We start from the raw sequence: 17,209 nt of genomic DNA, 5'->3' as shown, positions 1-17,209 counted from the left end.
AAAACAAAAACACTGGGATAATACAAATATATAGGGAAAAGGAGAAATTCCTTCTCATGTTTTTCTGGAATAGGAGTAAATGATAAATGAGAATTTCTCTGGAGGATTGCTTGAATCTGTACTGTTTACAGAGCTCTAGGCATTTGCTATCTGTTTGATTTCTTACAAATAGAGGCATTGTACAGTCACAGGATTACAAGAACCAGTTAAGATAATTAAAAAAGCTGTTAAAATAATTTAAAAACCACTACTTGCTGAGATGAATTACAGTGTTTTGGCAAATGACTTTAGTGAAAAGGAATTTGTACTCATTGCAGATTTGAGACACACACTTTCAACAGCAGACAGCTACTGTTAATGAAATTGGTCCTAACTTCTTTTAAGACATCATCTTGAAATTACTCTTTCTGAAACAAAATTCAACACAAGATCAAAACTACACCCACTAATTATTTGAGGTGAACTGAGCTGCCCAATTGTGGACTAATGTGAGGAATTCAATCTCTGATCCAAATCCAATTCTCCAAAAGAGAACATTTGTGCTTATTGCTGCTTACAGCTCCATGTATTATGCCTTTTGTTTCCTATCATTGGTCTTCACTGGTTCAATTGACTAAATATAAGTGCTCAGTGCTATTTGCAGTATATGCAAAAAAAATCCACACGGTTGGCAGATGTATCACGGGAACTTTCAGAGACCTGTGCACCCTGGAGCTGCAGATGGAGGCCAGGTGTGGTAAGATAGGGCATTTCAAGGGACAATGGAAAGAAATCTGTGTTTGACAACTGAAACAAACCCACTCTGAAAGGACGGAGGCCTTCCAAACCCCCTGTGTCATATCTGCAAATTCCAAGCAGACGTCTTGAATACCCTAGGGTGCCTCATATGGTGGCCAGCAACAACATTTGGGCACCCATATCTTGTCCTCTGGAAATGTTCCAAGGATTAGTGGTGTTAAATTTATTAAAAGTAAAAGTAAAGTTTGGCCTTCCAGAAGGGAACTTCTTTTGAAACTCACTCATGAGTACTGGGACTCACTCTAAAGCAGACTCCTATTTTTCATCAATTGAAAAGCCCTCTAGATTTATTTGACCTAAAATTAGGTGTTTTGTGCCACCTAAGATGCCTTCTAGTATTTGGAGTATCTACGTAAGTCTGGCACAGGTAGCACAGGACCACTAGGAGACCCATGTGCTACTGGGGTGGCAACTACTGTGTGTATCAGGAGGGATACCCTATAGGGGTTGACAACAACCCTGTCAAAGGGGATTGGAGATCAATATATTGAGAACCACTGATTGTATTGATAATCCCCTTTAACTGCAATGTGAGTATCAACATTGCTTAGGGAAGCCTGCATTTAAATACCTATTGTTTCGAATGGACTCCTGCACCCATTTCCCTCTGCTGTCAGCGGGTTCTTCCCAGGCACAAGAATTTGCTGGTCTTCATACTGCTGCAGAAGTTTGTCTAAGAGGTTCCATTCAGAAAAATATTGGTACTCTGGCCATGATTACAAGGATAATTTAATTATGGAGTTAGCTTTAAGTGTTACTAGTATTGTTCATCACCTTGGCTGAATTAGCCTATAAAACCATTTTCGCTTTCTTCCATTTACAAAGTACTAGACCTGTTTCTGATATCATGTAGATTTGACAGAAGAAAAATAATCTTTTTGCATTGGCTGAGCTGGTTCAGTGACTAAGAAGAGTTGGGGCTTGATCTGAGAAATCTTATTTTCCAAGTGTAGTAACCAAAGGAGGAGTTTACTAAATTTCACCCAACACACTAAAAAGCATGACTCAGTTGTTTGTTTCCTTATACATACAACTTCTACTGCTATTTCATGCTTCAGTGGTACATAACAACATTAATAGCCTCCTCTGTGGGTTTTTGTTCTCCTCTTTGGTCACTCATTAGCGACTGTCCTCCATACAGATTGTTCTATAGTATTTATGTATCTTTTCCTGGACCCATTTACTGTCAATTGTTTTCACATTCAGACTACGTGTAATGACTCACTTATTAGCTCTAAAGTCTCCTTGTTTGCATGGGCTACTTGTATCAATATCACTAGCCTTGAACAACTCCAACAATCCTGTTCATGGCCATGAGATTTTAAGTTATAAGATCAGTTCTTCTCAATGTTCAACTGTCAAGTTTTCAGTCAGTTCTAATTACAGTCTCAGGTTAAAATAAATAAATAAATAAAGGTAATAAAAAAAAAATAGTGACACATTCTTAGTGGCCACAGTTTCTTTGTCACACACTCAGAGGAACATTTTGGTGTCATTGGTAGTTGAGCTTTTTATAATGCCTGAAATGCTTCTAAATATGAATTACATACCTGAAAATTATTAATGACATTCTTGACATTCCATTAATGTTATTTATTATTTATCGTGTGTGAGACGGAACTGCCTAGAGGCCTTTGCAAAGGATCAAGGGACCATAGTGCTAATCTCTTGCTAGGCATATCAATCCAGATGGATGAGCAAATGCAGGAGCACATGGCAAACAGCAAAACCTGTTTGTCAGCTCAGAATTCCAGTCTGTAAAATACAGCCCTAGAACAGAGTTGGTGGCATAGTCAATACTAACTGGCACCTTGGGCACTTTGGTCAGCTGTCACAGATGAAATGACACGGACTGAACAAAATCAGTCTGTTTTTAGGCTTGTTTACTATGAACTGCTTCATCTGTTCTTTGGCCTAAATGATCATGTTTTCTAAAGCAGGCTCCAAAGGTATGAGGGTGTGTTTGGTTCATTTCTGAACCCATGATATGGCATCAGTGTGGTTGAGGAGCACATCCAGACTGTGAAAGAGGAAAGTAATCTTTTGTAGAATATTATTGTGATAGTTTTACACTGATGGACAGCTGAACTCTGCCACAACTGCTCTCTCACTCCTCCTAAAAGGGGCGGGGGGGGGGAGTTGGATGGGAAGGGAATGATGGGAAAGGAAAAGGTTCACAGGTTGAGATAAGGATAATTTAATTAAAGGGAAAAGCAAGAGGGGAAAAAACAAAACAGAACAAAACAACGACAACAACAAAAAACCAACAAGCAAAGGCCACATGGAAGCAAAAAGAGAGAGAAAGCAATTATTCTCTGCTTTCCAACGAGTGATGTCTGGCCACATCCTGGGAAGCAGGGCCTCAATCCACATAGCAGTTGTTCAGGAGGACAGATGTTTTCACAAGAAACCTCCTCCCCCTTCCCCTTTCCCACCTTTTATTGCTGAGTGTGACATCATAGGGTATGGAATATCCCTTTGGTCGGTTTAGGTCAGCTGCCCTGGTGATGTTCGCTCCCCACCACTTGCCCACCCTCAGCCTACTGGCTTTTTGGGGTTCGAAGAGAGTCTTGATGATGTGCCAGCACTACTCAAACAAAGAGCAAGAGACAGCAAGAGACAAAACATCGGTGAGATACCAATGCTCTTCTAGCTACAAGTGCAGAGCATAACCCTATATGGGCTGCTGTGGGGAAAGTTTGGTCCATTCCAGCCAGAGTCAGTGCAATTATTAAGCATCATCTCTTTAACTCTGGTAAATGAAAAGCTAATCCTCCTACTGTTGTGCTCATTTTGTAATGATAATGATACTTATACATGTAGCCCATCATCGAGGGGAAGAATTCTGTTCAAGAATCTTTGGTTAATGTTTTAGGGACCTAAATGTTTGCTCTGTAAAATGACCCTTTAAAAAAGACCATACACTCCCACTACAACAGCTGGTATATTTTGAGTGTGTTAATGTTCATTCATTTTTTTTTAAGCTTTAGGGTGACTGCCCTTAAAAGAAGGTATATTTTGAAAAGACAAAACTGATCTCCCACGGATGTTACACCTCTGCATATGCATGACATTAACATTGTGGGAAGGCCTGGCATTTATGGGAGAGAAGTTTGTCTGCTGGCCTTTGCTCTCCTCCTTCTCCTTAGTGGTGGTTCTGAAGTACGCCATCACTTCTGTCTCTTCAAGGCTCATGTCTACATCCCATTTGTAAGAGCCCTGTGTCTCTTTAGCACTTCATACTAGGAAATGGGATAGCCATCATCAAACTTCAAACAAGAACTTACTTTTTTAACAGGAATTACTATATTATAATTATATTGTTATTATATTGAATAACAAATTCTCTATGAAATAAGCGACATTAAAATAACTCTTAAGATCTCTACCATTACAAACTCCTTGCACCTCCAACAGTAATGTATTCACTGATATTTCTACTTCCTAACCCTCCTTCTCTACCTCCCTGTCTTTGCACTATCATGAAGAAAAGGGCCTAGTGGTTAGAGCCTACTCAGTGACAGGGAAGAGATGGGGTTGATTTGTTCTGCTACAGGTTTCCACTGTGAGCCTGCATGGGCTTTCTCAGATTTTTTTCCCCTGTGTATTTTAAGGAGGATGATGTGGCCTTCCTGTGGGGCTGTGAGATTTCATGAACTTGTTATTGATAATGGTCTCTGCCTTTCATCACCCGATCTCCCACATCTCTTTTTTAGCTACCTTTGCTTTGTAATGCCAGGAGGAAGAAGGATGGGGAGGCTGGTGATGAAAGACAACAGGAGCTCAAGGGTGCAAGCAGGGCTGCTGTATGAGGCTCATGTTGACTGCCACAGTGCTTGATTAACCGTAACAGTTTCTCTCTTTAGATTGCTCATGCTTAAAGGACTCTGAAACCAGCCCAGAAAATACAACTGAAATCAGGAAATTTCCAAACGGCAACAAGGCCCAATAGCCAAATAAAATAAATGAGCTGGCCTAGGAAATCCTTGTAACTTGCCACCCAACAACAATAAACCAACCGTACAGCACACAAACTAGAAAGGAAACAAAGAAGCCTTTTAATTATTTACAGTAGGCTTATTGTGGATAAGTAAACATTGGCCAAGGACTTATAAAGTTAGCCTCAGTGAAGTGGGCTTATGCAGTAGTATATTGCCTGCACATTTCACACACTGTTTTTTTAACTAGTTCCAGCCTAGTGTGAATAAAATGATTCTCCCAGCAGTAGGGCTGTTAACCTGGGACACGGTTTTCCACTTACCAGTTTCAGGGACTGCAGTCATTTTATAATTAGCTAAACTCCTTATCAGCTGTTGTCTTAATGTGGATAAGCTTTACAGCCAGGGAATACTGTGCTCACAGAAGAGAAGCTCCTAGGGAAGGGACAAGGTAGTTGCACTGCACCACTGTAGTTAGAAGAAACCTCTGGTTCTCCCTGGTCTGTGGCCAGAAATGGCTACTTGTACCTCTTGGGCACATTTTTGGGTCTCCACCTCCACCTGGGAAAGTCTCAGGTAACATGTCCCATTCCTGGGATGAGGGTGTGGGTCCTCATGACTCTGGCATACTGCGAAGGCAAGCAAGGCAGAGCACAATGGGTCTGGTGGGGCTGGGCAGGAGGGAGGTGGGGTTGGGGCCTGGCCCCCAGGGCAGGAGGGCAGAGCCACCTGCTTGGGCTGCTTCTCCTATGTGGTTTCTGAGTGAGACAAGCCCAAGTTGATCCCGCAGTCTTGCCCACAGCATGTATCAAGCACACCGGCTGCTCTAAACAAGTAAATGCAGAAAACAGGAATAGCTCCCTCCTGCCTTCCTGGTGCCAGCTCAGTCCAAGGGTGCTACAGATCCTTACACCTGCCGATTATCCCATGGCAAGAGACACCATATAACATATAGAAGTTGAGTTCCCATTAATGACTTTCCTTCAGTGATGCAGAATTTAGCTCTCTCTCCTTTACCCAGTCCCCATATCTCATGAGATTTTGCCATGTTTGAGACCTTGATTGCTTCTTGAATTTGGCTGAATTTGACTAAAAATATGAAAGGCATTAAAAGGAGACTAGCAGACAGTGAGGCATAAACTTTTAGGAAACCAGGTTGCAAATAGAAGGAAGCTCACAAATAAAATATATGCACTCTACTGGCGACTGAGATTATAGTCAAGTAAATAATTTTCAGTCAACTAAGTACTTTTGAAATTAGCACAGTAGCTGATAAAACAAGCAGCAAAACCCATCTCGCCTTTAAACAAAGTCCTTCCCATCCGAGATAACAGATGATTTTTAGAACAGTGGTTACATTCCAGACTCCTTGAAAATAAGTCAAGGAATTTCAGAACACATACCAAACAAGTGCCAGAAAATGGTTGGACACAGCCTGATCCTTCCAGCTCTTCTTCAGCAAGATGAAGCTGTGACTTTGAAGTTTCTGAATATTTCTTTTTGGGCTTTAGTCAGGATTTTATCAAGGAGAAAAGAGTGTCATCTCTTGACAACATTCCCATTATTTTAGTGCATAAAGCATGAGTTCCACAAGATTGCCTGCAAAATATTTCTATAAAACTTTCCATAAATGGGTATATTTTTATTTTTATTGTATAGCACACTGTTCTGGCTACACTGATCTGTCACAGGTAACTTTTAACGCACTCTGCCTTCTTTTGCTTCAAAATCTTTCGCCTTAGCTTTAAGGCTCTTTTCCAGCTTCCTGACCTTAGATACTCACTGTTCTCCAATTTAGTTGTGTACTTGTCCAAGTCTCATACTGGTTGCATCTTTTGTGTCTCTAAATAACTGCAGGCCTCCTCCAGTGACCAGTGTGATGTATAAACAAATGTTTACCCAGTGTTCGATTCAGCTATCTTTCTCTTGAAGAACATGAGCTTCTGCAGACCTGTTCCTGATTTCCCATCTCTTAGGTTTAAAGTTATGGTCTGCAATATAACAGGGTGACAACAGCAATGTGTGTTTCCTCTCTCCTGAGCCTAACAGTTAAAAAACTATGAAAAATAAAAGCAAAATTAAGAAGTGTTGCTTCACCTTGGCTGCTTATGGCTTTCATAGACATCATCTGTACCATTAAGCAGACTGAGTTATCACAGGAGACAGGGCATAATGCATTGCAAATCAGGAACTCGACATTATGTAACAATCTAAAAACTATGCAAGTATGGTTTGAATGAAATACAACTGCTGGGTTACCAAACAGGTAGGAAGCCAAGAAAGTAATTACAAATACAGATAGAAAGGAAAGAAGAGACACGAGGGAAATGTCTTACAATATTTTCTGGTAATCAGTCAGTAGTTTGTTGTCCTTAACATGGATCAAAAAAAAAATCCTACAGGTTAAATTCTGTTGGGCTTTATGTTATTTTTTAATAATAAAAAAATGATTTATACAGAACCCCACAGGAAAAAAGCCAACAATGTAGCTACCTTTCAATATATTCAACTGATAATTGCTATTTGGAGGATAGGATATGACAGATGGTATCACTTCAGTAGTTTATCTATTTTCCAGTAACAGTCTATATAAGATGCTGATTATAGAGAGTTTTCTGAACACCCAGCAGAGAGTTTATCATAAACACTTTTAGCTCTCTTAATAACCTTTCTCTTAACTGAAGTGTCATTTTCATTGGGTTTATTTAGCACAGCTATTGCTTTGGTAAGGAGAGGAGCAGTATTAAAAAACAAAACAAAACAAAACACACAACACATACAGAGAAGAAGTTCAGGTAAATCTTTTCAGAAACGATTGATTTTATTGCAAGGAAATCTACTGAAGAAATGTACTTTTGATTAAATGAATCTCATTTTTGCCCATGCTTTGACAGACTTAATGAGATACAGACAAGGCCCAAGATTATTTCAAGGAGCAAATGGCTAGTGGTTTTTTTTTTTTTTAAGATAACATTTTAATTGCAATGTAATTTATAAGTTTTCTTCTGAAACATTGTGGTTTTAGTTTCCTAAAAGGATGTCCAGGCAGCAAAAAAGATAATTCTCCATCCCAGTCAATCAGCTTTGTTCAGTGATTTCTCCACCTAGTTGCAAAAGTTGATTACATGGAAAGGAACTTTAAATGAATAAACAAGCAAACATTGCATTCTTCCATAATTCTTTCTATTCCATGTGCCTTATTTTTGATGTTAATTAGTTTGGTGCGTGTTTTGTTTGAGTCAGGGGAAAAAACACTGATAATTTGAAAAAAAAACAACAACCATTTTATTAAAAACAACAACAACAAAAAAACCCACTTGCACGTTGAAGGATGTATTTAAATAAATGAATGATGATTCTGTAAAATAAGTAACTGTTGGGAAACTAAATAAGAAATGTCTAAGCATCTGAGACAATATTTAGGCAGAATGTAAATATCTGCATTCAGGATTACGATCTACATATTACCCACCTAACTGGGAAAGTACTTCAGAGTCTCTAATCATCAAAGTTTTCACTTGAAAATGTATGCAGTTACCTCACATTCTTCTTAAGAGCCTAGCTGAACATTTAACTTATTATGTTATAGCTTAACAGCTTCAAATGTATAAATTGAGTTTGTTTTACAGTACAAGATATTGATCAGGATTGGGATCCCATAAAATACGGGAGTCTAGTGTCACTGTGGGATCTGGTGGTCTCACCTGACCTTTGGCTGTTAAGATGGGTCTCCATCAGCACTGTGCATACTGATTTCCTTCCTGGTCCAGATAGAGGCTGGTAATTCTAATCCTCATTTCACAGAAGCACCAAGTTTAGATGATATGGATAAAGTTTAAAACTGAAGCTGTTCCTCTCTCTTTGATATTTCTTAATCATGGAATTAGTTACTCCATCTCACTCCTGTTACCTGTGAATACCACTCAGAAGTATTGAGACCTATCCAGACAGCCTGGATAGTGGGAAAACAATGGGATTTTATGAAACCTGCTCTCAGGGAAAGACCCTAAAAGGACGTGCCAATGCTCAGCATTACTGGTCTATGCTGTGTTGTAAATATACAGGAAGGAGCTATGCTACAGTCACTGCTCAAACACAGAATGAAACTTGGAAAAACAGTTCTTTTCTTCTGGAGAGATAAGGTTCACTATCTTTCCATTTCTCTTCCCTCTTCCTCTTCTTGTCTTTTGTATGGACTACTTGGAAGATTCCGTAACCAAAAAGAAAAGTTAAACAATATAAATGGTATACAACTTACTGTTGATACATGAAACAAAGGAAAAAGAAAGAAAAATGCCATTTCACACTGGCCATTTTTTTTTTTTTTTTTAACTAAGCACATCCATTGTAAATGGTAAATTATCTTAAGTAGCCACACAGTAGTTCTTATACTCGCTCATGGATGTTTTCATTCTTGTATGACTTTCATCTAGTTCCATCATTTTAGAAGAACTAACACAGACTGAAGTATACAGTGAGTTTGTAAAGACTTCCAATTGGCTCCAAGTGCATTTCCTGGCTTGCGTTATTTTTCTATAGCTTCTGGATCTCAGGCAAACATTTAAGCTTGGCTTTAAGTGTATGCCAGGAAAAGTATTGGCTCAGATATCAAGTTTAAAGACACATCGTTTTTCCTCTTCCTAATACCAAAACAATAAACTCCTAATAAAATGGGGTGTTATTTTAGTTCTTCAGAAATAATATTTTTCTTGGAAGAAAAACAGTTTGCAGCTGGGCATTAAATTTGGCTGTAAAGAAGAGCTCTCACTCTTAAAGCTGCTACCAGTATCTGGCTGTCTGAAGAGAGGACAGGTAACACAGAGAAAATGATGGCAATAAAACCTCATATTCCTGTGTAATGTAAGAGTTATTTCTTCTCTTGGCTGAATCTTCACAGTTTGGTGAGATTTTCTGAGGCCAATATTACTATGAATATTACAGTGTCTGGAAACCAACAACTATAGTCCTCCTGAGCACTCAGTGCTGCTAAATCCCACCTACCTTAACCAAAACAGACTTTCACTGGACTCAATCATTGATTTCTGGGACTGCAGTCTTTTAACAGAATTTAAATTTTTTTTTGTTTGTTTATCACTCATTATTACAATTTTAAATCTATGAGAAAATATATCTTTTTGAGTTAATGTAATGAACATCAAAGCTCTGTACAGTGATCAGTACTAAAAAGAAAGTCAGCCCATGATATTTCTTCTTCCATATTAAGGTGTTGGTCTACAATAGAATGAGAATTAAACCTAGAAGCTATCTGGCCGAATTCTAAACATGAGTAATTCTTAGTTTTATTTACACAGGATTAATTAGATTTTTAGATTTTTAATGAACATGTTGAATACCAAACAGTGCAAGATATTGTTCTATGCAAATCTATCTGTGTTCTGACCTTGCCCAACTGGACCCTTACAGACTGTTTTGTTAGAGATGAGGAAACAAATTTTTGAATGCTTCTCCATCATCTAAAGGAAACTAAAAGATGCACAAGTAGAGTCTTTGTCAAAGGATTTCCATCTTGTCCTGGTTTTGGTTTGGTTTGTCAAAGCTGGAGTGTCATTTTAGTTTAGCACTTCTGTTTCCTGCATTGGCTGCAGACACGGAAAGGAAAAGCAGCACAATTCGGATATTCATTTTGTAAAAGAGGGAATCAAAAATGTAAGGTTTGGAATAGTCTCTTTGTTTATTTTCAGTGAAGTTTGTCTGAATAAGTTCCCCCTTTCCAACTCTGTCTTGAAATAGAAGTGCCCTCAGCTGCATAGCTGGCAATGATTATTTAGTGTGTTTTATTTACCTCTGAGTATGTTGGACCAAATTCCATCCCCAGAGATAACTAAAATCTAGGTGTTTTAATGCAGTTTATTCATTACTATATTCATGACCAGCAGCAAAACCAGGTAGCTGGTATGGAAAGTTCTTCTTAGGAGGTATTCTTCTTGCCTTTTTTGCACTATTTCCTTGATTTCCTAAGAGAGGTGTAAATCTGGTGTTGCTTTGTCAATGATTCTGGGTGCCTGTGGTGGTTTTACCATGCTAGACAGTTGAACACCACAACCGCTCTCTTACTCCCCCTCCTTAGATGAGGAGGGGAAGAAGTAAAGGAAAGAACAACTCATGGGTTGAGATAAGGATGATTTAATTAAAGGAAAAAAAGAAATAATTATTAAGGAAAGATTATTATTAATTAACAATTTAACTAAACAATTTAACTAAACAATTAACAATTTAACTAAAGGGGAAAAAAAGGAAAGGGGAAAAGGGAGGGGGAAAGGGAAAACTAAACAAAACAAGTAAAGGCTATGTGGAAGTGCAGAGGAAAGAAATTACTCTCTACTTCCCACAAATGAGCGATGCTTGACCACGTCCTTGAAGCAGGGCCTCAACGCACGTAGCCGGTGTTCGAGAAGAGGACAGACGTTTTCACAATGAGAGCCCACCCCTCCCCTCTTCCTCCTTTTTCCACCTTTTATTGCTGAGTGTGACGTCATATGGTATGGAATATCCCTTTGGTTGGTTTAGGTCAGCAGCCCTGGTGATGTTTCTTTTCTCACATTTTTGCCTACCCCTAGGGGGGTTAGAGAGAGTCCTGATGCTGTGCCAGCACTGCTCAGCAGCAGACACAACACTGGTGTGATACCATTGCTGTTTTAGCTACGAGTGCAGAGCACAGCACTGTATGGGCTGCAGCAGGGAAAGTTAACATCCCAGCCCGACCCAATACAGTGCCATGCATTAAAATCTCCAACTGCTATTTTACAGATATCTAGAAGGGTCATAACACTGTTTTGTTATTGCTATGGCAGTGATTTCAAGCTCAATTCCATATGTGCTGTGAATAGCTTTGGGAATTAGATAATAATTATTGTACACAGCTACTTCCACAAATATATATATATATATATATATATTTTTTTTTTTCCTTCTTCTTGTATGTTGGGCCATTTGAATCTTTCCTCCTGAAATTACAACATAAGGAAAGTCCAAACTAAGTTCAGCTTGTTTCCTAGATCCAGGGAACATTTTCAAGGTCATTTGTGGAGTGGGGAAAAAAGTCTTATCGATCGTATGTAAAATAAAGAACTGTGATATGAAAGATGCTGGGATGCAATAAACTTGTGATCTTCTGTTAGAGCTGACAAAAAATTTCCATTACTGATAGAAAGACATTGATGCTCTTGTATGAGGCTTCACAATGTGTTGCCAATAATGCCAAACTACTGCCATTGTTCAAAAGTGCTAAATTCAGCTTAAAATGGGTCAATTAAGATGGTCAAAGGATGAAAGTTTTGATTAGGAGCAAAAATCTGTAACTTGCAGAGCTTAGCAGAGAGGAGGCATAAAGATAATTACTCCAGATAATAGAAATGAAGCGTAGAAATAGAAATATGCATGTGGAAACACGGAGTAGAAAGGGAGAAGTATTTAAGCTAATGAATAACATTGAGTGAAAGAAAGTCCTGATACCAAAATGATGTTCTGGAATAGCTTTGAACGGTTATTCCAGTAGAAAAGACAGAAAACCCTAATTAGACATCTGGGGAGCAGACTTGATGACCCATGAAATCCTCTCTGGTGCACCATTCTGTCTAAAGCTTTCTGTCCAAAATACATGCAGTTTAGGAGCTTTTTTTTTTTTTTTTTTTTTTTTTTTGCTTGGTTTTACCTAGTAGTGACCTCATAGGGCCAGAATAAGAAAATGGCTTGACACATGATATTTGACCTTTGTTTCATCCCTGTGTAGTAAAACCATGTTTTAGTCCAGATTAATAGCATTGTCTTCATCACATCAAACATGAACTAAATCACACCAACAGGAAGGTCTATTTTGCTCCCTCTTCCTCCCTCCCTCCCCCCCCCCTTTTTTTTTCTCCATAGAAATCGAGGGCTGCCAACACATATACTAGTTGAGTTTCTTGCAAAATTTTTACATACTCCTCCAGAGTCAGATGTTGTTCACAGTTCCTTGAAATATCCTCCTAATGAGTAGGAGGGAATTTCCAGCAAGAATTTTAAGTTACACCGGTACTGTCCTGCTGTTTTAAAACAGTGAACCATGAGAGTACTCGGCTAAATCTATGGTAATCATGACAGCTTAGTGTTGATAAGCTCTGTCTTTCCTTCCTTTCTCTTAGTTAAGCAAACAGCATTATTCCTTGCTGTTTTAAAGAGAAGGATGGGCTGTGGTTCTCATTTATGATTATTATATATATATATAATTTTTGGTCACGTCTGGTATTCTGAGAGCCTTTACCTGTGTTTAAGTGGTGGCTTAAAGTTTATTTTTTATTTTGTCCATCTAGATGCCAAGATTTCTAAGGGTAGAGACTAACAGTTTTTATGTACAACACTAAGTACAGAAAATCCTCGTAGTTCATTTGAAGCCCATAATGATATATATTGTAATCCTGACTGAGATTTATTTCAGAACATTCACATTATTAAAGCCTTTTCATTAAACACATAGATGAGTTTTTTCTTAAATCTTCAGTACAAGTAAGCACCATGCTCTCAAACTTTATCTATAGCTTAATGCCATCAGTATAAATAAATTTAAACTAAAAATAAATTTTACCTCAATATTTATTTTATTACCAGTTGATCGGTCGATGGGCTGAAGTGCCATTCACAGCACAGGGGTGCTTCATAATAGACTAATTTGCATAAGTAATAAATAATTTACCTATATAAATTATATATCAAAATGTTCTCTAGAATCTATTCAATTCAATGATATTGTTGTTTTGTAGCCTTTAATACTGCTGAGTCTTTAATATTTAAATCCAACACCTCTTCCACAGCAAACCCACAGGAATTCTTTAAATTTTTTTCAGAACTGTACTGACTTGGTTATTAAGACAACAACTTGAACTTGATTTTGCTGCACTGAGAGGTACAGATGATTCCATTAGAAAGTTTGGGCTCACCAAAAAGCTTCACAAGAAGATAATCTAAATATTCAAAAACAAAACAAGCAAACAAAAAAACCTATTAATTTTCTAGAGGTTTGTAGTTCTTCAGAAAGGTGGGTGAGCATGGAGGTACTGCCTCAGTGATTCTAAGAATGTTTTCTATTCAATGAACTATGAAAGCTTTACATCCAAAAATGTAAGCAAGAGAAGAAAAGCAGGCAGAGAGAAGATGGGCCAGAGTAATATCCCATCTACATTTATAAAACTTATAAAATGCCAGGAGAAAATGAATCACATTTAAGTATAGTACAGAAGATCTTTCAAGGATTTCCCAGTGGCTTTTGGAGTTAAGGATGAGTGAGTCTCCATAGTACACAGTATGAAGTTTTCTTTTGCCAATATAATATACCAAATAAGAACTATTTGTATCAGGTGATTAGGTACACCACATACTAATGATACATTGAACCTATAAAGCAAATCCAGCTTTTAAAAGACTATTTAAAATTGTTCTATAAATATAAGCACAACTATTTCTACCCTTCATAGTTAAAATGTTAAGAAACATTTAGCCAGACCTGTCACAAAATTATTTAGCAAATCTATTTATTAGTGTATAAGTCAAGACTACACCAAAAGATAAAATCCCTTAGACATTTTTTTTTTTTTTAGTATGAAATTAGAGGAATTCATTTAATCAAAGGCAGCCAGCACTGTGAATATCTGCATCTTTGTTAGTCACCTTAGTCTTGCAGTCAGTGAGGGAAAGCATGCATTGTAATGGCATGATTTACCTTGTTGTACTGTGCACATCTCTTTCACCTCTGATGAACTGAATCCTGGAAGTGCTTACTTTTGTCCACTGGTTATAAGGAAAGCCCAAGGTGACGTGTAGTCATTTTTGGCTAAACATGACGTCTAATCATTTTTAAGTTGACCAAAGTTATCCAAACTGACCCCCAGCTATGGAATAATCTGAAGGTCCTGTGTCATATCTTCCAGCCCTTGTGGATGTCTGAGAAACAACAAGACAAATGAAATATTACTGACTTCCTGTGAGTGAATCCAGCCTTAGGTATCTACTTAGGATGAGGTCATAGTTCTCTAGACTTAATACTCAGCTGCCTGGGCTTGTTACAATTATCTAAACACAAATATCTTCTACCATAAGGGGTGCCTTGAAGTACAACAGATAAGCTCATTGTCTATCAGATATAAAATGGGTCTGCAGAAGACCTGCAGCCCTTGGCAAGAGGTGGAATATGCTACTTCGTACTCAGTGAACCCATCTACTACTGTGAGAGCTTTCACACCTGTCTCAGATGTGGACACCTACCCACATTTGGTTCTTAGATATTTGCTGTCTGGTGCTGAATCATTTTCCCAAAGATAGAGGGAATTAATTCCGCTGTTAGTACATTTGTAAATAAAATCTGTCATCAGCTTTTGCTTTTACAGATGATAGTCTGAAACAGGGTTAGGAAACTGAAATACCTGTTTGCTTTATTTTTGACCTACTGAGCTGCATAATATTTGACATTTTGCATAGCCCCCAGCACAGGTAAAGCACTGTTAAAAAATAAAAATAAAAATAATAAAAAAATCACCCTAAAATAATTTCTCAAAACAACAATAGCAAAAAAGCTTTTGCTTTATAAATATACCTTACTATATTTGCTACTAAATTCAAGTCTAGTTGCAAAGGTGCTTTAGAATAGTAAAAGGAGCATAGAACAAATCCAGAGGAGCTCTGCAATACATATTATTTTGGCTATTGTTGTAGACCTTGGGAGGGATTCAGTAGCTTGAACATAACTGTCTATTGTTGTTTGATATGCCCCAGAACACCCAAGGCATCTGCATGGAACTGACAGGTATGTCACAGGACTTACAAGAGACCTGTGTCCTCCTAGACAGGCAGCTGGAGACCAGGTGGAGTAGTCTGAGATGTCTCAAGTGGCAACAGATGACAATGTTTAAGCAATTGAATCCTGTTCTTTGTGTACAATAGAGGCTGGACCACCGTATGTGTTGCCTTGTCAGACACAATGCAGCTAGCATGAAAGCTTTCTCTCTGACAGGAATCACCATCAATGATTTGTCTTTTAAACCATGCTTAATAAATTATTAAGAAATAAAACCACATGCATTAAAGAAGCTTAGGGCTGGGTTCTGAGCTAATATAAATTATTGCAGCTGCACAGACTTCAGTGAAATGTCTCCTTTCTTTTAATCAGCTGAGGATCTAACTCTTAATAGAGCTTATACATGTCTTTTACATTTCAGATGTACTGAAATGGGAATTCCTGAAGTCAAGAACATGTGCTGCTTGGCACACTGTAGCAGGATGCATTTGCTTTCATTTGGGTGGCTTCAGATATTGTCCTTTCTTTAGACACCATTAATGTGATTTATAGTTGCCCTTTCCAGTCCAGTCACAAACAACAATATTAAACAATTAAAAACTAAACCAAACCAAGCAAAAAGCAAACAAACATACATACATACATACAAACAAACAAACAAAAAACCAAAACCAACCAACCAAACAACCCAAACCCCCACATCTTTCTTTGTGTGAGCATTGAACCATAGCATCATTTTGGTATCAAGTAGGTCAGATTCCTGCAAGAACTGATCTTTTGGGAGGAAGTGGGTAGTGTCTGTACTCATTTCTGTAAATGACTCCTGCATACCCAGGGGAAAAGGTGGCACCTATGATACAGCCATATTCCTCCGAGGACATATGTGGCCCTATAAGCACCTAATACAAAAATATTGATTCTCCCATTCCTAATTGCAAGCTGATCAGGACGTTTGTATGTAGTCCCTGGCTTTATAGCTCCCAAATAATTTCTCAAACATGGCCTAGATTGCTTCCAAGACCAGAGAAGGGCAGATGTGTTATTGTGATAATACTATGAAGCACCCAGGGATGAAATCCAGTCCATCTTATTTAGGCTGAAAGGATAGCCTTTAGAGGCATCTGCCTCTTCCCAGTGCAGATCTAGAGACCTTGAGCATGAGGACTATTCATTATGAAGAACAATTTGATTATATTTTAGATGCTAAAATTAGTTGGAGTATATTCCACTCCAACTGTCTAAAACTTTTAAGCGTATGTTGTAATAAAGAGTGGGAGATGACTGACAATCTTTTCATTTTTCTTTAAAAATTGTTGGAACCTTTTGTGAAAAAACAACCAAACAAAAAATTCTGTAATAAAAAAAAGTGTTCTGTTTCTTTTATCTTGTCATTGGTCATGCAGATATTAGTATTTTAAATTCCTTTTCTCTCTTCCCCTTTTTAAATATGGGTAGTATTTCTTCGAGAGGTATCTGTTTTATTGTTATAAATGGAAAAAGAAATGTCTACACTGTAAGTGTAAAACATTATTGTTACCCTTAGGAGAAAAAAAAAATATTTACTGAAATGACTGTCAGGCAATGGCAGCTGTCAGACCAAGCATGACAGTATAGCAGAGATATCACATGAATTTACCAAAAGCTCATTCACATCAGCATTTAGAATTACTTTTTTTTTTTTTCCCTGCAA

The sequence above is a fragment of the Cygnus atratus genome, chromosome 1 (assembly GCF_013377495.2).
Source record: "Cygnus atratus isolate AKBS03 ecotype Queensland, Australia chromosome 1, CAtr_DNAZoo_HiC_assembly, whole genome shotgun sequence".
In the NCBI taxonomy this organism is placed as follows: domain Eukaryota; kingdom Metazoa; phylum Chordata; class Aves; order Anseriformes; family Anatidae; genus Cygnus; species Cygnus atratus.
The sequence above is the reverse complement of the archived record's forward strand: the minus strand, read 5'-3'. Positions refer to the sequence as shown.